The sequence below is a fragment of the Symphalangus syndactylus genome, chromosome 5, assembly GCF_028878055.3.
Source record: "Symphalangus syndactylus isolate Jambi chromosome 5, NHGRI_mSymSyn1-v2.1_pri, whole genome shotgun sequence".
NCBI lineage: Eukaryota > Metazoa > Chordata > Mammalia > Primates > Hylobatidae > Symphalangus > Symphalangus syndactylus.
The window spans coordinates 86,734,285-86,756,891 of record NC_072427.2 but is presented as its reverse complement, the minus strand read 5'-3'; the positions used below and the strand labels follow the sequence as shown (position 1 = coordinate 86,756,891).

At 51.1% G+C, this 22,607-nt stretch overlaps 1 protein-coding gene across 4 annotated transcripts in view; it reads left to right on the top strand.

The window, feature by feature from the left end:
* The first annotated feature begins 675 nt into the window (after positions 1 to 675).
* The window catches only part of AGPAT3 (1-acylglycerol-3-phosphate O-acyltransferase 3), a 121,726-nt gene continuing 99,794 nt past the window's right edge, over positions 676 to 22,607 (top strand). For 3 of the 4 annotated variants that reach the window (XM_063640536.1, XM_063640533.1, XM_063640532.1), the window contains exon 1: positions 676 to 801. The gene's annotated coding sequence lies outside the window, so the exon portion shown is untranslated. The remainder of the gene's footprint in view (positions 802 to 22,607) is intronic. The other variant, XM_055279853.2, reaches the window with a different exon arrangement.

Below are 22,607 nucleotides of genomic sequence, written 5' to 3'. Positions count from 1 at the left end.
GGCGACCCCTGACGGCGACCCTAAGCCCCGGCCGACCGGGGGAGGAGCTCGCGCCCGAAACTTCCCCGGCGCCCGCAGGAGACCCCGGCAGGGGAGATGCCGGGGCCCAGGCAGAGCTCGGAGGCGCCTCCCGGCCCCACCCCGCGCCCCGGCCCCGGCCCCCTCTGTCCCCGACCCCGTCCGTGGGAGCCCTCGCGGGACCCCAGCCTGGTCCTTCGCCACCTCCCCCCGTTCAGCCCGGACCTCCCTGATCCCCTTCCCCCCGCGCCCCCCGCGGTCCCGGCCCGTCCGCCCCCCTCCCCCAACGCGGTCCCCAGCCCCGTCCGTTAGCGGATCCCACGCAGGCTCCGCACCCGGCCCCGCCGGCGCCCTCGGCCCACACCTCCCTCCGCGCGCGTGTCCCCCCGTGCCCCCCCGTTTCCCCGTGTTCCCCCAGTATCCCCTCCGCGTCCCCCCCGCGTCCCCTCCCGCGTCCCCCCCGCGTCCCCTCCGCGTCCCCCCCGCGTCCCCCCCCCCGCGTCCTTCCCCCGTGTCCCCCCGCGCGTCCCCCCAGCGTGTCCCTCGGCCGCCCCGCGCGCGCCGGCGGAACTGTGGGATCGCCGCGCACAGGAAGTGGCGGCGGCGGCGCGGCCGAGGGCGGAGGGCGGCGGGATGGGGGCCGGGGGCGGCGGGCGCCGCACTCGCTGAGGCCCCGACGCAGGGCCGGGCCGGGCCCAGGGCCGAGGAGCGCAGCGGCCGGAGCGGGGCCGCGGAGGCGACGCCGGGGACGCCCGCGCGACGTGCAGGTGGCGGCGGCTGCAGGTGAGTACCGAGGCCCCCGCCCGAGGTCGGGCCGCCCCCCACTTCCCCCACGCCCCGCCGCCGCCCGAGGTCGCCCTCCCGCCGCCGGAGGTCGCCCCTGCCCCAGCCGTCAGACCTCGGGCCGCCCGGGGCCCCGCGCCGCAATGGGCCGGCCGCGCTCCGCGGGGCGCGGGGCCTGGGAAGGCGCGGGGCCGGGAGGGGGTCTGGGCCCGGGTCCTGTGCGCCCTCCGCATCCCCGGCCTCCCCGGCGGCCTGGTCCAGCGCGAGGCCCCGGCCACTTCCCGCAGCAGCCTCGGTGGCGCTGGGCCCAGCGGGAGGCCCGGGGGTTCGGGGCGCCCGGGAGGGGCCCGGGCCGGGGCCGAGGGAGGAAGAGTGGGTTCCCGCGGGGACGTCCCATCCCTCCGTCCTGGACTCTGCTCCGGGACCCTCTCGGCTCCCCCGTGGACAGGACGCGCCCGCCGCCTGGTTTCGGGGCGCGGCGGACCCGGGACCCCCCCAGGGGCCTCCTCCTCGCGCGCCCAGGCCGAGGGTGCAGTTTCACTTTGCCGCTCCGCGCGGGGAGGGCTGCGGGGCCCAGGGTTGACTGTGGGTTCGGCCCGGAGACCGGCGGCGCGTTTGCACCGGGAGGGTCAGGGGATGGGGTCAGTCCGGGAACAAGAGCCGTGGGGGCGAAAACCCACCCCTGGCCACCCCAGGACCCTTGGAACATTGGTCCCAAGTACTTAGGAAAGGAGGGTTATTAGTATTTGAAGCTAGCTGAAAATGGTGCAGCTTTTTTTTTTTTTTTAACTTTGAGAGAAGTTTAGTGACATGGGGAAAATGCTTTTATAAATGGCTTCCCAGACCTTTAAAAAAAAAAGCAGCACAATTTTAAAAGCCTTGTCTAAGAGAATACTTGAGCAGTTGGGTTCTTTTTCCCGGGAAACATGATCTTAGTAGAAGGAAAGATGTGGGCTGTTGGCCTCCAGACAGAGGGTGATGAGCGTGCTGCTCTTATTAAAAATGAAAGCCAACGCCGAGAGCCTGCTGGGGGCTGGGAGGTGGGGCGGGCGGCGGGCCCAGGCTGCTAGAGGGACCCAGGATCCTGCAGCTTTTAAATTGCAGGCGCGGCTGCTCCGACTCGCTTAGGAATTGCTCAACTTCTCAGTTTAAAAGCTTCAGAGGGCTCTCCCGAGGATGCTGAGCACGCTCTTAATTTGGTCACTTCTTTGCTGCTCCTCCTCCCTCTTTCCAACTAATCCCCCTCCCCCACAGAATTCGGCGTTAGCCTGTCCCTGTTACAACTCGCTTCTTGTATCCATTTCTGGTTACTCTTAAGTATCTTCTTGAGGACATTGTCTAAAAAGCAGCTGCATGCCATTGACATTCAGATCGAACAGGGCCCCTTGGCCTTAGAAGGTGTAGGGGCCTTAAGTGTTCTGAAGCTGACTTCATGGAGTGGCCGCCCTCTGTGGTCACCCTACCTGTGTGTGGCCCTGTCCTGGCGTATCTGCCAGGGGCACGCGCTGCAGCAGCCTGAAGACTGCTGGGTTAAAGGCAGTGTGGCCGGGTGGGAAAGTCCCCAGGAGTGTGGATTCTAGAACAGGCCTTCCTGGAGGGAGGGTGCTGCCCCGCCCCAGGCTGGGCCCCAGTGCAGACTCCACGCTGGGGAGCTACACCCTGTGCCTGGACACGCGTCTGTGTGCCAGGACTGGGGAAGCAAACTGAAAGTAATGGTTTTATTTTGGAAATTAGAAAAAGAGCATTCACCAAAGTAATCTGTTCCGTAGACATGTGACTGATACGCCTGCCTCCCATCCCCTCAGCACTTTGACCTCGTAAACAAATGGTCTGACAAAACAGGGCTTGAGTTACTTGCCCGAGGTTATGTCACGGAAAGGCAGGGCCGCCTTTAGGCTAACATCCCCGGAACTCCCACCTCCACAGACCCTTCCGGGTGCTGGAAGTCCGTGGATGCTATCCCTGGTCAAATCAGAGGTAGGTGGGAAATGTTGGAATTCTCCTAAACAGGGAAGGGGAAGATCAGAACGTGTGTTTGAGAAGAGCCTGATTTCCTGGATTCCTTTGGAGGAGGGGTGTCCTTAACTCGCCCAATCACATTTACCCTGTTCATCAACCTTTAGCCCCGCTTAGGCTCTCACAGTGCAGACCCCACGGCAGAGCCCCTAGTGCTTGGCACTGAAGAGCCAGTGCAGGCCCGTTGTCACCATCAAAACCCACCTCTGGTAAATTCAATGGCTTCTGCTTCCACGCTTTGCCTCCCTCTCTGGCCTTGTCAAAAACTCTTGTGATTTCCGTGTTACAAGGTATCGCTGGTGGACTGGCGTTTCTAGATCACAGCATGGGACGTGACTGGCTACATTTGACTGTTTCCTTTTTAATGACTTGTTTAATGTGAGATCTTTAGCTACTCCATCTCATTGCAAGATTTTTGTTACAGTAATACAGTAAAGTTGGACTGAGTTTTCTTTTTTTTTGAGACGGAGTCTCGCTGTCGCCCAGGCTGGAGTGCAGTGGCGCAATCTCGGCTCACTGCAGGCTCTGCCCCCAGGGGTTCACACCATTCTCCTGCCTCAGCCTCCCGAGTAGCTTGGACTATAGGCGCCCGCCACCTCGCCAGGCTAATTTTTTTGTATTTTTAGTAGAGATGGGGTTTCACTGTGTTAGCCAGGATGGTCTCGATCTCCTGACCTGGTGATCCGCCCGCCTTGGCCTCCCAAAGTGCTGGGATTACAGGCGTGAGCCACCGCGCCCGGCCAAAGTTGGACTGAGTTTTCTAAAGACAGTTGCTCAGAAATTTCATGGGAATTTACTTTTGGTTAACCTAAGAGTGTTTGGGGTTTTAAATGGGTCGTTTCAAGTGGTAAAGTAACATGACCATGAATCGTCTGTCCTTCCTAAAACCACTTCATAATAATTTCAAGATTAATTCTAAATTACCAATTTCAAAATGCTGCATTTTAGGCAAATGCATTAATCGTTCACCTTCTGACAGGCTTTCATTTAGTCATTTAGAAGTGGCCGTGTTTTGATTATCTTTGTCAAGCAAAGTGCAGGAGACTGGCACTCTAATAACCTTGGGACAGTGTCTGTGTTTAGTTTTGGAGGCGGGAAGGCCGAGTTGATGGTGAAAGTTGGCGTTGGTTCTTTCTGCAGGGCCAAAGTCTGTACCTGGCTATTAGGCCACATGGATGCTGGGGTTAAGTTGGCCACATCTTTTCCCAAGCCTAGGTAGAAGGATTGCAGGTAGGATATGTTTTAAATGTTACTGGTGGTGAATTGAAAGCAACACAAGTATCCTTCAGTGTGTGACACGCAGAAATCTCCCTCCTGGCTGGCGTGCCCTGTGTCACTTAGGACTCAAAGTGGAGCTGGGTGTTCTTGGTGGCACAGTGTGCCTGCAGCCCAGAGGCCTGTCCCCAGTGACTGGGAAGGCCATGCGTCATTGATGGAGATGAAAGCGGGTAGGGAATGAAATGCATAATGCATAACAATAATGATGAATTATAAAATGAGCAGCAGTAACAAGCTGTACAAGGAAATACCTGTCCTGAGATCGATTACTCACCCCTGACTGTCTGCCCTCCTGGTTCTCAGCCAGGTGTCGGGAGCTGAGTACCGGTGCTGCAGCCACGGTGGCTCTTGTTCTCTTCCTCATGTCCTATTTGCTGACCTGACACTAAATCTGTCACCTGCTTTATGACATGCTTATTTTATAAGCTCCTCTACATCCCTGTAAGGAGAGTGGTATTGCCCCATCACACAGAAACTGACAGAGACACTGACATGGGAAACTGAGTGAGGAAGTGTGGCCAGCATCTCAGCTTGGGCAAATCCGGATTTAAACAAAGGTCCTATAGAATCCAAAGCTGTTATTCTTTCCACCAAACCACCCTGATGCTCATAAGATCCAATAGATGAAAATCTACATTTCTGAAACGGGGACTAACTCACTGGCTTCATATACACGTACTCATTTAAACACTTTTCACTCGTAGAAAGCCATACTTGCTGGACTGGGGGCTCTGAAATCTCCATCTGAATTGATAGAAACAGATACATGCTGGATATGGAATCAAGAAGAAAATTAATTCAATTGACGTAAATTCATCTATGCTCAGCTTTTTATGGTACACTTGGTGGGAGTAAAATGAAGAGCTGTTTATTGACTCCTCATGTGAAGAATGTGCTGATGATTGGGTTAAGCTTTTCACAGATTGATTTCTGATTTAGGCCATTGTCCTAGTCTAATTGGAGTGATTGATTGAGTGAACAAATGTGCATTTTATTAGGGAGTTACACTTAATTTTTGCATTGAGAAATTAATCAGTTGTTATACTTTGTAAAATATGGTGTAATAGCATTGATTTTTGCCAAAATAGACAGAAGTCAGATTGTTAGAGGAAGACCGCGTCAGTTTGGGTTACCCAGTTGTCAGTTTGGAAGCAAGTGCCCAGATGAGATGGGAAGTGCAGGGAGAAACCCTGCAGAGGATGGTGGGGGAGCACCAGACTTCCAGGCAGGGCTGACCCCCGTGAGAGGAGGCGGAGGGAGCAGGGCTGGGGAGGAGAAGCCTTAGACCCAGCCCTGAGTTAGGCACAGCTAGCCCAGTGCTGAGTGGACCCCCCGGGTGGCCCTGCATGAGTACCCCCTTTGGTCATTACCCCTGAAGGGGTCCCGAAGGTGTCTCAGCAAGGAGGCTGTGGCTCACCTGTCTCCTCACCTGTCACCTTGAAGCGGCTCTCTCTGGCAGAGCTAGCTCCGTGGCGGCCTCAGAGATGAAGTTTAGGGACTTAAAATTTTATGCATTTATTTTAGAGATGGGGCCTCACTGTGTTGCCCAGGCTGGACTCAAACTCCTGGGCTCAAGTGATCCTCCCACCTTGGCCTCCGCAGTATCTGGGACTACAGGTGCTGCCACCACGCCTGGCTAAGTTTAGTGACTTTTGATAATCCACAAAAACAAAAGGAACAGTAAAGACAATCCCAACTGTGACTCACTATGCGGCACGGGCGGGCGGGATTTTGGATTAGTTTTAGGAAGCGAACCACAGCCGTCCTCCTTGGACTCCCTGCTGTGGCTGGCAGTGAGCTGGTGCAGGGAGGTGAAGTGCTGGTGTCCTGGGAATTTTCAAATGCACTACAGCGATCAGGACACACGTGTTTCAGTGCACACAGGTTATTTTCAGTTTTCTTTTTTTTTTTTTTTTTTCAGTTTTCTAAATCAGGAGCTTATTACTACGACTTAAGTTCTAGAACATTGGTTAGAAAATATGTTTGTCGTGCAGTTCAGTTCCAGCTCCAGGCTAGCATTGCATTTTTCTGGAGCCCCAAAGCCTTTGTAACTTTTACTTCTTTTCTTTAAATGTTAGTGAATTATTGGGTCCCCGGGCGGTGGTTCACACCTGTAATGCCAGCACTTTGGGAGGCCGAGGTGGGTGGATCACTTGAGGTCAGGAGTTCAAGACCAGCCTGGCCAACATGATGAAACCCCATCTCTACTTAAGAAAAAAACAAAAAACAAAACAACAACAAAAAAATTAGCTGGGTGTGGTGGCGCATGCATAGGTCCCAGGTACTTGGGACGCTGAGGAAGGAGAATGCCTTGAACCTGGGAGGCGGACCTTGCAGTGAGCTGAGATCGTGCCCCTGCACTCCAGCCTGGGCGACAGAGCCAGACTCCATCTCAATAAATAAATAAATGTTAGTGAATTATTGAGTATATAATGTTTCTCTTTGGTGAACAAAGCTATACAGGAAAATCGTAAACACAGATTCTGACAGGATCCAGCTAGGAAGGTAAGTGAGAACGCAGATATGAGACCTATGAAGGGGTGGCTGTGGGGAACATGAGTGAGAGACTGAGGCCTCTTCCACAGGGTCTGGCTCACCTGACCACCTGCTACTGACCCCCAGCTGAGCAGGGCCAGGTGGGTATAGGACCAGAGTGACTCCATCTTTAGTCTTCTGAGAGAATCCAGATATCTGGAGTTTTATATACAATGTATTTATTTTTAACAAACTGCACATGCCAAATTACAAATGTTGCCACCTGAATTCAACTGGGGCTACTATTTTTACAGTCTCTGGGCTACAGTATTTGTTTATTTCTTGAAACAAAGTAACTGAACTAATTAAATGAGGACAAAACAGGCACTTCCAAAATGCAGAAGAGAGGGGAAAAAAATCCCAAGAATTTATGTGCAGATGAAACCGAAAGAATCATTGCCTCTGTCTCAGGGATGGCTGCTGGAAACAGCATTCTCTGATGGTGCTTAGAGGAAAGGAGAAGATGGTACTAAGAGAATAAGCATCAATTGGAAAACAACGTAACTCCACGTGTCTTTAAGGGCCTACAGGAGACCCTCCCATAAGATCTATGCAAAGATAAAGCCTGCAAAAAGTAATGTTTTCAGCATGCATCTATACATTTACCAGAAGCACTTGTAATCTTGACCTGTTTACATGGAATGTTCTATGTCCATGTCTCTGGACACACGTGATCCACATACTCATCAGCACTTGGCATTGCTGTTGATTTTTGCAAAGATAGTAGATGCAAACTGTTGTGCAGTTGTGGTCTTGATTTACGCCTCCCTGCTGGATGAATTGAGCATCCTGTATATTTATTGGTTATGTGTGTCCTTCCCTGTGAAATTCCTGTTCATGTGCTTCATCCATTTTTCTTTTGGGTTATGTCTTTTTCTCACCTATTCTTTATATATAGTTTCCATAGTATATATTTCCTTATGGATTCAGGATGTTCATCTTTGGTTGTAATGTGTGCATTATATACTTTTCCCAGTTGGGTTTTATCTTTTCACTTTTTTTGTTTTGGTGAAAAGATAGTTTTAATGTAATGTGTAATTTTATCCATCCTTCTTTTCTAGGTAGTGCCTTTTGCATATTACTTTAAGTTCTTCCCAATTCTTGGGTGACAAATGTATTCTGTATTTTTCTGTAGAAGTTGTAAAGTTTGCTTTCTCTGCTTGAGCCCTTTATCTCTTTAGAGTTGACTGTGCAGGTCTTCTGAGGTGTCTTTTGATAAAGCACTGTGGTATTTCACATTCCATCTGGCACTCTGTGCTTACATTTATTCCCAGGTACCCTTATTATTGTTCTTGCTTTTGTAAATGGTGTTTTTTTTTTTTTTCTTTTGAGACAGAATCTTGCTGTGTCGCCCAGGCTGGAGTGCAGTGGCAGGATCTCAGTTCACTGCAACCACTGCGTCCCGGGTTCAAGTGATTTTCCTGCTTCAGCCTCCCGAGTAGCTGGGATTACAGGCATACGCCACCATGCCCAGCTAATTTTTGTATTTTTAGTAGAGAGAGGGTTTCACCATGTTGGCCAGGCTGGTCTCGAACTCCTGACCTCAAGTGATCCACCCACCTCGGCCCCCCAAAGTGTTGGAATTACAGGCGTGAGCCACCGCACCGGCCATAAATGGTGTTTTTTATTTTTATTGATTTCTAAGTCTTTGCTGGTGTTCTGTAGAAATGCAGTTGACTGTTGGGTATTGATTTAACAGCTGATCACCTTGCCATTGCTTAAAATTTATTTGTAGATTTTGGGGATTTTCTCAGTAGACATTCATGTCATGTGGGAACGGTGAAGACTCTGTTTCTTCCTTATATCTTTCATATTTTTCCTTCCTGTTTTGTTGCCTGGGCCAGGCCCTGCTGAGCAGGGCTGTATGGAAGCGTGATAGGCCATCCTTGTCCTGTTCCTGATTTTAGGGAAATGCTTCTACCATGTTGCCTTCTGGTGTGGGTACAAACAGTGGCCACTTAGTTCCGAATCATCCCACTCTGCCTCCTTGAAGCAGAGGAGGCCTGGTGTGAGAAATACAAACGAAGTGACCCAAAAGCAAGGAGCTGGAGAGATGGAAGATCCACTGTCATGGGTCGCCAGGGAGACGCAGAAACAAAACCACAGAGACCCGCAGCCTCCCCCTGCCGGGATGGCGAAACTTAGAAGACTGTGGGGACAAGTGCTGGAGAAGATGTGGGGGCAGACAGAGCACTGGTGCCAGCATCGCTGCTTTGGGAATGGCAGGAGCTGCAGGGAGATGGCATCGAGTGGCGGGTGCACCTGCCGTGTGCTTCCCGGGGGACATGCTGAGGTGTTCATAGTGGCGTGTGTGTTAGAGTCAGACCCTGGGAGCTCTCTCAATGCCTGTCTCCAAATAAAATGAAAAATAACCTCATGCTACATTCACCATGGAAAGGGGAAGGAAGTAGCTCCTCCAGGCCGCAACATGTGTGCGCCTCCAGAGGATAACGCTGAGTGGAAGGAGTGAGCTGCAGAAGTGTGCGCCTCCGGAGGATAACGCTGGGTGGAAGGAGTGAGCCGCAGAAGTGTGCGCAGCACCGAACTCCATCGAGGTAAAGCACGCACACCAGCAAAACCCATGTGCCCTGAGGACTCCAGCTCTAGTACCTGGAAGGAGAACACAGGGCTTCTGCATCCTCTGCCTCCCGGGTTCAAGCGATTCTCCTGCCTCAGCCTCCCGAGTAGCTGGGATTACAGGCATGCACCACCACGCCTGGCTAATTTTTGCATTTTCAGTAGAGACGGGGTTTCACCATGTTGGCCAGGCTGGTCTCGAACTCCTGACCTCAGGTGATGCTCCCACCTCGGCCTTCTAAAATGCTGGGATTACAGGCGTGAGCCACTGCGCCCAGCCCAAGTTGTCAGTTTCTTGATACAAAGGTCAGAATATTTTCTTAATTTTTATATCTCTAGTATATCTGACAGTAAATCACCCTTTTCATTCCTAACATGGTTTTACCTTTCTTTTCTAGATTCATCTCACAGAGGCTCATCTATTTGATTAGTGTTCACAAAAAACCAGCCATTAGTCTTGCTGATTTTCTCCACTGTGTCTGTTTCCATATCACTAATTTCTGTTCATTGTCAGCATTTCCTTCTACACTCTTTGGGTTTATTCTGGTGTTCTCTTTCTAGGTTACTAAATTGAAACATTTTCTTTTCCATTTTCTCTAAGCTTAGTTTCTTAATTTTCAACTTTCTGTCATAAGTTGTTTTTTTTTTTTTTTTTTTTTTTTTTTTTTTTTTTGAGACAGAATCTCCCTCTGTCACGCAGGCTGGAGTGCAGTGGCGTGATCTCGGCTCACTGCAACCTCCGCCTCCCAGATTCAAGTGGTTCTCCTGCCTCAGCCTCCTGAGTAGCTGGGATTACAGGTGCATGCCACCATGCCTGGCTAACTTTTGTATTTTTAGTAGAGACAGGGTTTCACCATGTTGGCCAGGCTGGTCTTAAACTCCTGACCTCGGGCAATCCGCCCACCTTGGCCTCCCAAAGTGCTGGGATTACAGGCGTGAGCCACCGCACGCGGTCCTGTCATAAGCGTTTAAGTCTATGTAGCTTTCCTACTTAGTTCTGCTGTACCGTCGTCTCTTGTTTATTTTGATATGTAATATTTTCATTGTTCAGCATTTTACAATTTTATCATTCTTCCATGACCCATGAATGCATTTATGTCCAAAGGCACTGAGGATTTTAGGTTGTTTTTATTATGATTTCAGCTGAAAAGGCTCATGGGCAGAGGGATATAGTCTGTATAGCGCTGAGTCTCTGGCATTTCTTTAAGGATTGAATTCTATTATGTATCTTCTGGCTTATAAAGTTGCTGTTAGGAAGTCAGCTGTCATTTCGATTGTCCTTCCTGTGTCAGTAGTAAGCTTTTTGTCTGGCTGCTTTTATAGTCTCTTTATTTCTGGTGTTTTTCAACTTCACTGTGGTCTTTCTAGCATGGATTTCTTTTTATTTATCCTGTTTTGGATTCATTGTACTTCCTGAAGATAAAGTATCATGTCTTTCAGCAATTCTGGAAAAATTTCAGCCATTATTTTGTTCAATACAGTCATTCTGCGGTATCCACTAGGGATTGGTTCCAGAACCCAGCATGAATACCAAAATTAGTGGATGCTTAAGTTCCTGATATAAAATGGTGTCGTATTTGTATATAACCTGTGCACATTCTCCCATATATGTATTTTTTCTTTTTTTTTTTTTTTTTTTTTGAGACGGAGTCTTGCTCAGTCGCCCAAGCTGGAGTGCAGTGCCATGATCTTGGCTCACTGTAACCTCCACGTCCTAGGTTCAAGCAATTCTCCAGCCTCAGCCTCCTGAGTAGCTGGAATTACAGGCGCCCACCACCATGCCCAGCTAATTTTTGTATTTTTAGTAGAGAAGGGGTTTCACCATATTGGCCAGGCTAGTTTTGAACTCTGACCTCGTGATCTGCCCTCCTCGGCCTCCCTCCCATGTATTTTTAAATCATCTTTAGATTACTTATAATATCTAATACAATGCCTATATATAACTTCATTAATGTGGATTTAACATAGTAGAGAGCAGCAAATTTGAGTTTTGCTTTTAGGAATTTTTCTGCCCAAATATCTTCCATCCACAGTTGGTTGAATCCACAAATGTGGAACCCCTAGATATGGAGGGTCAACCATACAGCATCTGCCTTATGCTTTGCTTTCTCATACCATCCTCCCAGCCACTTAAACTCTCGTTCATGTTTTTACCTTTCAGTCTTTTTATGCTTCATTCCAGGTTATTTCTTCAGCTCTGTCTTCCAGTTTAGCAACTCTATCTTCATCTCCATCTACTGTGCTATTTAAATATATATACAATTTTTTTGAGATGGAGTCTTGCTCTGTCGCCCAGGCTGGAGTGCAGTGGTGCGATCTCGGCTCACTGCAACCTCTGCCTCCTGGGTTCAAGTGATTCTCCTGCCTCAGCCTCAAGAGTAGCTGGGATTACAGGTGCCCACCACCACGCCCGGCTAATTTTTGTATTTCTAGTAGAGACGGGGTTTCACCCGTTTGGCCAGGCTGGTCTCAAATTCCTGACCTCAGGTGATCCACCTGGCTTGGCCTCACAAAGTGCTGGGATTATAGGTGTGAGCCACCGTGCCCAGCCTCTGCGCTATTAATATTTAACCTGTTATTGTCGTTCTTCTTTTTCTTTTCTTTTTTTTTTTTTTTTGTTGGTAGAGATGGGGTCTTGCTATGTTGCCAGGGCTGGTCTTGAACTCCCAGGGTCAAGTGATCCTCTCACCGCAGCCTCCCAAGTGCTGGGATTACAGGCACCATGCCCAGCCTAACCTGTTCTTTTAATTTTCATTTTTTTAATGATTATATTTTTCATTTCTGAAAGTTCTCTTTGTTTCTTGCCAAGTTTGCTTCTCCTCTTGTTTGGTATTCTTTTCCTTACACTTATTTTTATTTTCTCTTTATGTCTAAACCTACTTATTTTCTATACTGTAACTAATAATACCAAAGTAATACCGATAATAATATTAACAAATACTAAAATCTGAATTTCTTGAGGGTTGGACTCCGCCACTTGTTCTGCTGCCTCTTGCTCACTGATGCTTGCCTGTCACACGCTTTGTGATTTTGGATTGTGGGCTCATTTCACGTGGGCTTTGTCTGTAGATTCCTGCAAGGCTTGAAGGGAGCAAAGCCTCCCTGGAGAAGCCCTGCTCCTGCCAGGAGTCCAGGAGTGGGACTGATCTAGAATTACTTTAGGCTGATTTCCTGGGCTCACAAAGGGGATGTCTAAAGATGTAGTTGACTTAGATGGAAAGTGATCCTACAGCAGAAATCTGAGATTGAAGAAACTGATGATGGTGGAGGTGGATCTACATAAATCCTGATGAATGAAACCATGATGAACAGTAGAAGGAATGTCACAGATTGGATGTACCAAAATGACCGGGCTATCTGGGGGGACATTTTATCTAACTCTAAAACTACCTGGTGGAGGACAACGTGTAATTTCCAGGGTGTTTAAAGCTGGGAAGCCTCCCCACTGAGCACATCATTATCAAATGCTTTTCACCAGTTTTTGTTTTGTTTTGTTTTTTGTTTCTTTTGTTTGTTTTTTTTAGACAAAGTCTCACTCTGTTGCCCAAGCTGGAGTGCAGTGGCACAATCTTGGCTTACTGCATCCTCCACCTCTAGGGCTCAAGTGTTCTTGTGCCTCAGTCTCCTGAGTAGCTGGGACTACAGGTGCATGCCACCACACCCAGCTAATTTTTTGTATTTTAGTAGAGATGGGATTTGACCATGTTACCCAGGGTGGTCTTGAACTCCTGAGCTCAGGGGATCCACCCGCCTTGGCCTCCCAAAGTGCTGGGATTACAAGTGTGAGCCACCATGCCCAGCCCACCAGTTTTAACAATTGCAAAATGTGACTCAGACTTTGTCCTTATAAACTTAACTTTTTGTCAACTTCCCTGTCACCCATCCCACCTGAGATGCTTTCTGCTACTTTAGCATAGGCAGACTAGGTTGCCATTTCAGTTGGCTTTCTTCAGATGACTTTTATTTGGTAGCTGAAGAACTGCTGTACATATACACGGCATATGCCAGTAATAGTTAAAGGGCATGTGAGGTTTCAAAAGTAGAAAATAAATGTGAAGAAAAAGACTAGGAAGCACCTGAAATGGTGCCATTCTTTTTCTTTTTTTCTTTTTTTCTTTTTGAGATTCGCTCTTGTTGCCCAGTCTGGAGTCCAATGATGCCATCTTGGCTCACCACAACTTCCGCCTCCCAGGTTCAAGTGATTCTCCTGCCTCAGCCTCCTGAGTAGCCACGATTACAGGCATGCACCACCATGCCCTGCTATTTTTTTTGTATTTTTAATAGAGACGGGGTTTCTCTTTGTTGGTTAGGCTGGCCTTGAACTCCCGACCTCGGGTGATCCGCCCGCCTCGGCCTCCCAAAGTGCTGGGATTACAGGCATGAGCCACCGCGCCCGGCTGAAATGGTGCTATTCTTGGGATCTGGCAGAGGATATCTTCCCAGCAGGCCCATTCCCATCTGTTGTTCTGGTACCACCATCTTGTCTCCTCTATCTTCTGTCTCCACTGGTGTCCAGGACAGAAACCCGGGCCCCAACTATGACCCCCTTCCTCCATCTCCCACACCCCCTTCCCCACCTATGGCTCCTTGACCCTCACGATTCCCCCTGCCCCACCACCAGCCTCGCCTTCGACTGAGACTGCCCGTGGTCTTGCGTGGGGGTCGCTCCAGCTCAGCTCCCATCACACGTGTTCCCCACAGCACAAGAGGCAGCGTTTCAGGAGCCCTGCGCTTTCCCCGTCACTGCTTGCTCAGTGCCCCCGTGATGACGCCTGCTGGTGTCAGTGTCCCCCGGCCTCACGCTCTGCACCCCACACCTGGTCTTTAAGCTGCCCCACTGGCCACACTCTGCCTTGGACCTTAGCCTGCCTGGAACGCTCTTTCTCCTTTTGCCTGGTGACTTCGACCTGGATGTCACTTTGCCGAGGTGGCCTGCTCCTATCCCGAGTGTGAGTTAGATACACACACACACTTAACGCACAACAGAGTCATGTCGTGGCTCTGTCGCCCGCTTCAGTTCACATTGCACTGCTGACCTTCCCATTTGCCCCCTCGAGGGAGGGCTGCACTTGGCTCCACTGTGTGGACACAGCCAGCCGTGGCCAGCCCTGTCAGTGGACACCGATGCCGCTCCGTTTTCCCAGTTATAAATAAGATGGGCATCCTTGTACAGTTCTTCTCTAGTCAATGTCTCGAAGGTGAATTCTACAGGTGGATTGCTGAGTAAAGGGTCTTGCCATTTCAAAGACGTTAGGCACGTGGTTGCTGATTCACCCTCTGCAAAGATCATGTCTGTTTCTGCTCACATCAGTAGTATTTGAAAGAATGACACTGTTGTAGATGTTTAATAGTTTTTTATTTCCATTTGTCTTTTTTTTTTTTTTGGACACAGAGTTTTGCTCTGTTGCCCAGACTGGAGTGCAGTGGTGCAGTCTCGATCTTGGCTCATTGCAACCTCCACCTCCTGGGTTCAAGCGATTCTTGTGCCCCAGCTTCTGGAGTAGCTGAGATTGAAGTTGCACGCCACCACACCTAGCTAATTTTTGTATTTTTTGTAGAGATGAGGTTTCACCATATTGGCCAGGCTGATCTCAAACTCCTGGCCTCAAGCAATCTGCCCACCTCAGGTCCTAAAGTGCTAGGATTACAGGTGTGAGCCACCACGCTTGGCTTGTCTTCTAGTTTTGAAATTCAACATGCTGTTGGCTGCGGTGTCTCATGCCTGTAATCCCAGCACTTTGGGAGGCTGAGGCCGGCTGATCACTTGAGGTCAGGAGTTCGAGACCAGCCTGACCAACATAGCGAAACCCTGTCTCTACTAAAAATACAAAAACTAGCTGGGTGTGGCAGTGTGTGCTTGTAATCCCAGCTTCTCAGAAGGCTGAGACATGAAAACTACCTGAACCCAGGAGGTGGAGGTTGCAGTGAGCTGAGATTGTGCCACTGCACTCCAGCCTACAACAGAGTGAGACTCTATCTCAAAAAAAAAAAAAAAAAAAAAATCCAACATGCTAAGACTGAGTAAAGCTTCATCTCCTGTGAATACCGTATAAAGCACAATTGATGCGTACAGTATTTTATTTCAGCTGTGAAAATGGACCGCGGGTATCTGGCTGTGCTGGAGAAGGAGTCTGGTCTTTCTCGGTGGGAAGTGCTGGGTGGCAGTGGGCTTGGAGGCTGGGTCGTGGGGGTGTGGCTCAGGCAAGTTTCCTTCTCTGCTCTCGGCTGTGCACCTGTCTCCTTGTCTGTTCTTCCTCAGCAGTTTGTGAGGCTGCACATGTGAAAGTGCCTTGTCAATGGCATAGTGGCATGTGGATCTGCTGCACCGTGTGCGTGTCAGGGCAGCCATGTTGTGTGTGGCTATCTGCACTCTGAGTCCTGGCTGGGCCGCCCGGGGATGACGGCGCTTAGGGAAGAGTGACTGCAGTCAATGAGCACCACGTTGAAAAGCAGAGCAATCTAGAAGCGACAGCCTGAGCTCTGCGCCTTTGTCCTGAGCTGGCCTTAGGACCTCTGGGCACCTAGTACTCTTGCTTCCCGTGAGCTCCCACAGCCCCGCATCCTGGCATGTGGGCCTCTCCCTACGCTCCTGGGGTGGAACTGAGAAGACGTGGGTTCTGCCCGTCTCTGTTCCTGTTTATTCTTAAAGAACGGGGCAGCGTGACTCCGGGGCTGAGGACGCAGCCCTGCATCTGCTGTGTCCCCAGGCATCTCAGGAGCACTGTGGAAACTCAGGGTGTGGACTTGAGCTTCGACATCAGTTGGCACTGGCCTCTTGCACCCACGAAACTGGTGTTTGTCTGTGGCCTCCCAGGCTGGTGCTGTGTTCCTGGACCAGCATCCAATTCCCCTGCTGCTGAATCACTTCATGGCTCAGCACAGCTGAGGGCAGCAACTGTTGTCCCCTAGAGCCCGAGATCTGGGAGCGGCAGGGGTGGCCGCTGTTCCTGTGGAACACACCGGAGAGGCATCTGCAGGGGCGGGGTGGGGCTCCTGGGCAGCCTGTTCTTGTCTTGTTCTGGTGCCACTTTCTCAGGTAGGCGAGGGCTGCCTTTGTAAGTCACAGGCGGGAAGATGGGAAAGGGCCTCTGCAGGTCTCTACTGCCAGGAGCTCAGCTTTGATCTTGAGTGCTGGGGGCCGTCCAGCTTTACTGGCAGGGATTCTGATGACTCAGAGACGGTAGCTACCCTTTTCCCAGTGGTATTGCCACTGCGCATTGGGATGGGTCACAGCTATGTCTGTGGCCTTTTGCAAATGAACTTCAAAATTTGCAATCACATTTATGGTAGGACAGATTCATTTCACAATGATTTTGCCAGTTACCCTTGTTATTCCCACTCACATATATCTCCCCAAAGTGGAAACAAGGACACGTCTGGAGACAGGCGCTGGACGTCTCCTACTCACTGGCATTAAGTGGGCAGGCGGCTTACTGCTGAGTGATGGTCCCTGGACGTTTCCAGTCGACTGTGTTTGACATGGTGGCAAATCGGACATGTGACAGGTGGCAATATGTTAACTGTTCGTAGCAAGGAAGATTTGTTTTGAGGCTGGTGGTTTGATAACAAGTTGGTCATTCTTAATGCCAGGGAGGGGGAAGAGAGAGAAAATGAGAGAGAGAGAATGAATGAGAATAAATGTGAGAACTTTTTTTGGAAAAAAAGAAAATTGAGAAGGAAGTGGTAGTAATTAATAATTGTTTTTACTTTGTCACTTATTATGTATTTATTTCCAGAAAGGGATCAGTTTTTTCTTCCTTCCAAGTTTTGTGGAAGGAAAAGAAAACTGGAAGTATTTAATAACTTTGTCATAATTTTTATTTTGTGCCTTGTGATTACATTGTATTTTGGGGAGTGGGCCAACTTTTTCTTAAGAAATGCTTTATATGAAAACACATACATAAAGTATTGAACCCCTGCACCTGCCTCAAGTCGAGAAATTAACCACTATAAATGCTTTAGAAGGCAAAGGGTTGGTAAAACTAAAAACTGCTAAAATTCTTAACATGCAGACAGAAAAGGGAGGTGGGAAGGATGTCGCCCTCAGAGAACCTGTCATATCTCAGCCTGTGCTGTCTGGGGCAGACGGCATGAGCCACGCAGCCCACAGAGGCATGCTGGAAACATGGCTGGTGGGAACTGAGATGTGCTCGTGGTGTGAAATGCACGCCAATCTCAGAGGCTTAATATGAAAGAGAAGGTAAGTGATCTCATTCATATTCTTCTGTATTGGTTACATGTAGAAATGATAATATTTTGGATATACTGGGTTAAATAAAATGTAATATTAATTTTGTTTTTTAGATGGAGTTTTGCTCTGTCGCCCAGGCTGGAGTGCAATGGCACAATCTTGGCCCACTGCAACCTCTGCCTCCTGGGTTCAAGCGATTCTCCTGTCTCAGCCTCCTGAGTAGCGGAATTACAGGTGCGTGTCACCACACCCAGCTAATTTTTGTATTTTTAATAGAGACGGGGGTTTCATCATATTGGTCAGGCTGGTCTCAAACTCCTGACCTCAGGTGATCCACCTGCCTCGGCCTCCCAAATTGCTGGGATTACAGGCGTGAGCCACCATGCCTGGCCTGTTAAAAATTTTTTTTGCCAATTTCTTTTTACTTTTGAATGTGGCCTCTAGCAACGTAAAGTTGCACACAGGCCGGCATTTGCAGCTCACGTGTGTTTGCCATGTTGGCGTGGTCCAGGGTCTAAGCCACTGTAGGGGCAGAGCCTTGTCCCTTGGGTAAGTCCCTCATCTGGGGGCCCTGTGCCCAGGGCTGAGGGAGTGGTCAGTCTCAGCCTGTCATTCCCCACCCTGCTGGGCCCCACGTCTCCTTTGCATAATGGAGGTAATGCGGGAAAATGCTTAGAGCAGTGTCTGGTGAATGTGTTATTAGTGCTCTGTGTTATTAATAAAGCATTATGATGTCTCTTGTGCAGTATGGAAATAGGTCTCATAGATTGCACCCAGGATTTCAGATTGACACGTATTTCCATCTGGAAACTCTTGCACGCGTTTGCACTGGGAGATGAAGTGGTCCCTGTTGGCTCAAGCTGCAGTGAGAGGGTGGTGGGGGTAGACTCAGCCCCTTGCTGGGGTTGGCCAAGGCAGGCGTCCTCTTCCTCCCTCAGGCGTGTGTTATGGGAGGTTTCACTCCTGGAAAATCCAGCAGTGTCTATGAAACCAAGATACATGGCGTTTGCATCAGGGTTGGAGTCAGATCTAAGCCCGGAGGGCAGGTGTCTGGTAAGACCCATGAAGGGTGCATTTCAGCCCCCCTCTAAGAACCAGCAGTGCCTTCCATCACTGCAACAGCAAACACCCCTCCATAAACATCTAGGGCAGCAGGCAGTCACATCTCATGAGACTCGCTGGGTCAGAGGGCCCTTGGGTCTCCTCCAGCCATGGGTGCCCTGGTCTTGGGGGGTGGTGCCCTGGGTTGGGCTTAAGGAGGTAGCTGCCCAGCTCTGCCTGTTGTCTCCGTCCTCAGGGCCCTGGGGCAACTGCTGGCCACCAAGCAGTGTGCAGTGTCATAGCCCCTCACTTGTCCCGTGGGGCCACCCATGAGATGCAGGATTCCTGGTTAGCCCCAACACCAGGCCCACACCTCCACGCAGGCCTGGAAGGCAGGAGAGAGCAAGCTTTCTCCTTTATTTGTGAATTATCAGCACCTAGAAACTTAAGAGGGCAAATACTGAATGGCTGGAGACTGTGAAGCTGTGATACACACGGAGTTGCTCCTTCGCCTCCTGGCTGGGATGCTGGCCTGCAGAGCCTCCTGCCCGGGTCACTCCACTGCGCATGCTCCGCGGCCACCGTGAGGCTGACCTGCCTCAGACACCCTTCTCCTTGAGCCTCAAGGGCCTCATGGCCTGGACCTCCGTGATCAGCCAGAGAAGCCCAGAGTCCATGGTGGCGTGGCCTCCTGCCCACTCTGGGACCCCAGGAGAGGGCCTGTCCTCCCTGAGCCTCTGACACCGGTTCTGAGCCTCTTGGACAACATTTTCTCTCCTGTTTACAAGTAGGAGCTCCTTGCATAAATAAGATGGGAAAAACCCCTGCAGATGACATGGCCCTGGGCCCCGGGAGCCGTTTCTGTTCCTTGTCACTCAGCCTGGCCAGTCCTTGAGTTTTTCCCCAGAGTGTCCTCAATAAGGAATAGCAAGCCCGGGTATTTTCTTCTGGTCAGTATTCTGTTTTTTTGTTTTGTTTTGTTTTTTGTTTTGGAGACGGAGTTTCGCTTTGTCGCCCAGGCTGGAGTATAGTGGTATGATCTTGGCTCACTGCAGCCTCTGCCTCTTGGGTTCAAGCGATTCTCCTGCCTCAGGCACCCAAGTTGCTGGGGTTACAGGTGCCCACTGCCACACCCGGCTAATTTTTGTATTTTTAGTAGGGACGGGGTTTCGCCATGTTGGCCAGGCTGGTCTCGAACTTCTGACCTGAGACAATCCACCTGCCTTGGCCTCCCAAAGTGCTGGGATTACAGGTGAGAGCACCTGTGCCTGGCTAATTTTGTATTTTTAGTAGAGAGACGGGGTTTCCCCATGTTGGTCGGGCTGGTCTCGAACTCCTGAGCTCAAGTAATCCGCTTGCCTCAGCCTCCCAAAGTGCTGGGATTACAAGCGTGAGCCACCGTGCCTGGCCATTGTTCTGGTCTGTTTGTGATGGGTATAAGAATATGTCTCTTTAAAGAGGTACATCTGGCCAGGTGGTTACCTCTGTCACCAGAGATGAGTCACCCTGTCTCAGCTCACAGGGCTTCCTGGACATTCCCAGATAGTCCCCAGGGCTGGAGGCCTGTCTAAGGTGTAGCTCTGCCACACCCTTTGATCTCTTCCTCCTCTCCTCCTCCCCCTCCTTCCCCCTCCTCCCCCCTCCTCCCCCCTCCTTCCCCCTCCTCCCCCCTTCTCCCCCCTCCTTCCCCCTCCTTCCCCCTCCTTCCCCATCCTTCCCCCTCTTCCCCCCTCCTCCCCCCTCCCCCCCTCCTTCCCCCTCCTCCCCCCTCCTTCCCCCTCCTCCCCCCTCCTCCCCCCTCCTTCCCCCTCCTCCTTCCCCCTCCTCCTTCCCTCCTGCTGAGGGCATTTGGCCTCATAGATAAGCAGTTTCTAATGAGCTCACTGGTTTCCGATGGTGGGTGGGGAGTGACTCTGGGCTTTCCATGCTGCCTCTGCAGCCTTGTCCCTGTCTTCTGCTGGGCGAGCGTGGCCCTTTCCTAATCCGAAAGAGCTGCACAGTCCCTTCCTGTGCTGCCTCTGGTCTCGCCTAGCTGGCTGTGGTGTTGCGGGATGTGGGGCCCAGCCTCCTGCTCCTTCAGAGGCCTGGGGCGGGCGAGGCTGGGGCGCTCTGGTGCTGGATGCTGGGGTGCTCTGGTGCTGGATGCAGGGGTGCTGTGGTGCTGAATGCTGGGGTGGCCTGGTACTGGGTGCTGAGTGCCCTGGTGCTGGACGTTGGGTGCCCAGGCACTGGATGCTGGGGTGGCCGGGTGCTGGATGCTGGGTGGCCTGGTGCTGGGTGATGGGTGGCCTGGTGCTGGATGCTGGGTGGCCTGGTGCCGGGTGGCCTGGTGCTGGGTGCTGGGTGGCCTGGTGCTGGGTGCTGGGTGGCCTGGTGCTGGGTGCTGGGTGGCCTGGTGCTGGATGCTGGGTGGCCTGGTGCTGGGTACTGTGTGCTCTGGTGGTGGATGCAGAGGCAAGGCTATCTGTGGGTCTGCCCTTGGGTGTAGGGCAAGCCAGGTCAGCATATTGCAAAGCACACATTGGGCTGCTGCTTGTGTAATTGTCTCCTTGTCTCTGCTCTTTCCCTTCTCCCACCTCACCTGGGATAGATCGGAGTTGACAGTGATGCCTTTGTTTTTTGTCAAAAGCATCATACTCATGCCCCATGGCATTCTCTTTAAGGGAAGCACTGGTTTTACTAAAGATGTGCTTCAATGCAGTGACATGTGGTGCTGAGCAAGGCAGGGAACCTGGCCCCTGACCTGTGTACACTGGCCAGCCGTGCTCCCTTGACCCTGCGGCTAGACCTCAAATGGCATCCCCACCTCCCTCAGCCAACTGCAGCCCCTCTGGTAGCATGGAGCTCGCAGAGGCTGGGTGCAGGAGGCCTGGGCCTGGGCCAGACAGGTTCCCTGCACAGCTGCTTTTGCGTCATTGATGCAGACGCAGAGACTCACTTCTCTGCTTCCTGTGTTCCTAGTTGGTCTCCAGTTCTTGAACAAATAACTTTCAATTACAATTTTTTTCTCTACCTATGACTGCCCAGTTTTTTTTTTTTTTTTTGAGACAGAGTCTCACTCTCTCGCCCATACTAGAGTGCAATGGCACAATCTCAGCTCACTGCAACCTCTACCTCCTGGGTTTAAGCAATTCTCCTGTCTCAGCCTCACAAGTAGCTGGGATTACAGGCGCAGGCCACCACCCAGCTAATTTTTGTATTTTTAGTAGAGATGGGGTTTCACCATGTTAGTCAGGCTGGTCTCAAACTCCTGACCTCAAGTGATCCACCCGCCTTGGCCTCCCAAAGCGCAGAGATTACAGGCATAAGCCACCGTGCCCAGTGCCAGTTTCTTATATACGCTGATTTGGAGGAAGAAAAGGGACTGTTGTTTGATGACTCTGTGGCCCCAGGCCCAGCCCTGCGGAAGCCTGGAGTGTATAGCCGGGGTTCATGGCACAGGCGAGGGGAGCCACAGGTGAAGGTGCACAGGTGCACAGGGCTCCCGTGGGCGAGGGCACCGTGGCTCAGGGACGGGTAAGCAGTGTTTTCAGGAGCACTGAGGAGCGGGCCAGTGCTGGTAACGGGGTTCCTTGGCAGCAGCTGACAGGAGGGAAGGGTGCCCGGTCAGGGGCTCCAAATACAGGCAGGGTTTTTGCAAAGCCGGGGCAGTGACATGGCAATCGTGATGCCAGAGGAGACCGAAGCCTGCAAAGGGCACAGCTGGGTGGACGCAGCACCTGTGGCCAGAGACTGGTGGCTGAGCATGGGGGTGCCTGGCATGGAAACTCGCAGGACTTGGAGCTGATGGTTAGGGGAGGGAGGTGCCAATATCACCTCTGCTCCTCCTGGCAGTCCCCCTGCTGTGCTATCAAATATTAGGTCTTTATACTAGATCTTTTTTTATTAAAAAAATTTTGTTTAAAGATGGAATCTTGCTCTGTTGCCCAGGCTGGAGTGCAGTGGTGCGATCTCGGCTCACTACAACCTCTGCCTCCCAGGTCCAAGTGATTCTCATGCCTCAGTCTCCCGAATAGCTGAGATTACAGCCGTATGCTATCGTGCCTGGCTATTTTTTGTATTTTTAGTAGAGATGGTTTCAGCCTGTTGGCCAGGCTAGTCTTGAACTCCTGAACTCAAGCCTCAGCCTCCGAAAGTACTGGGATTACAAGCGTGAGCCATCACACCT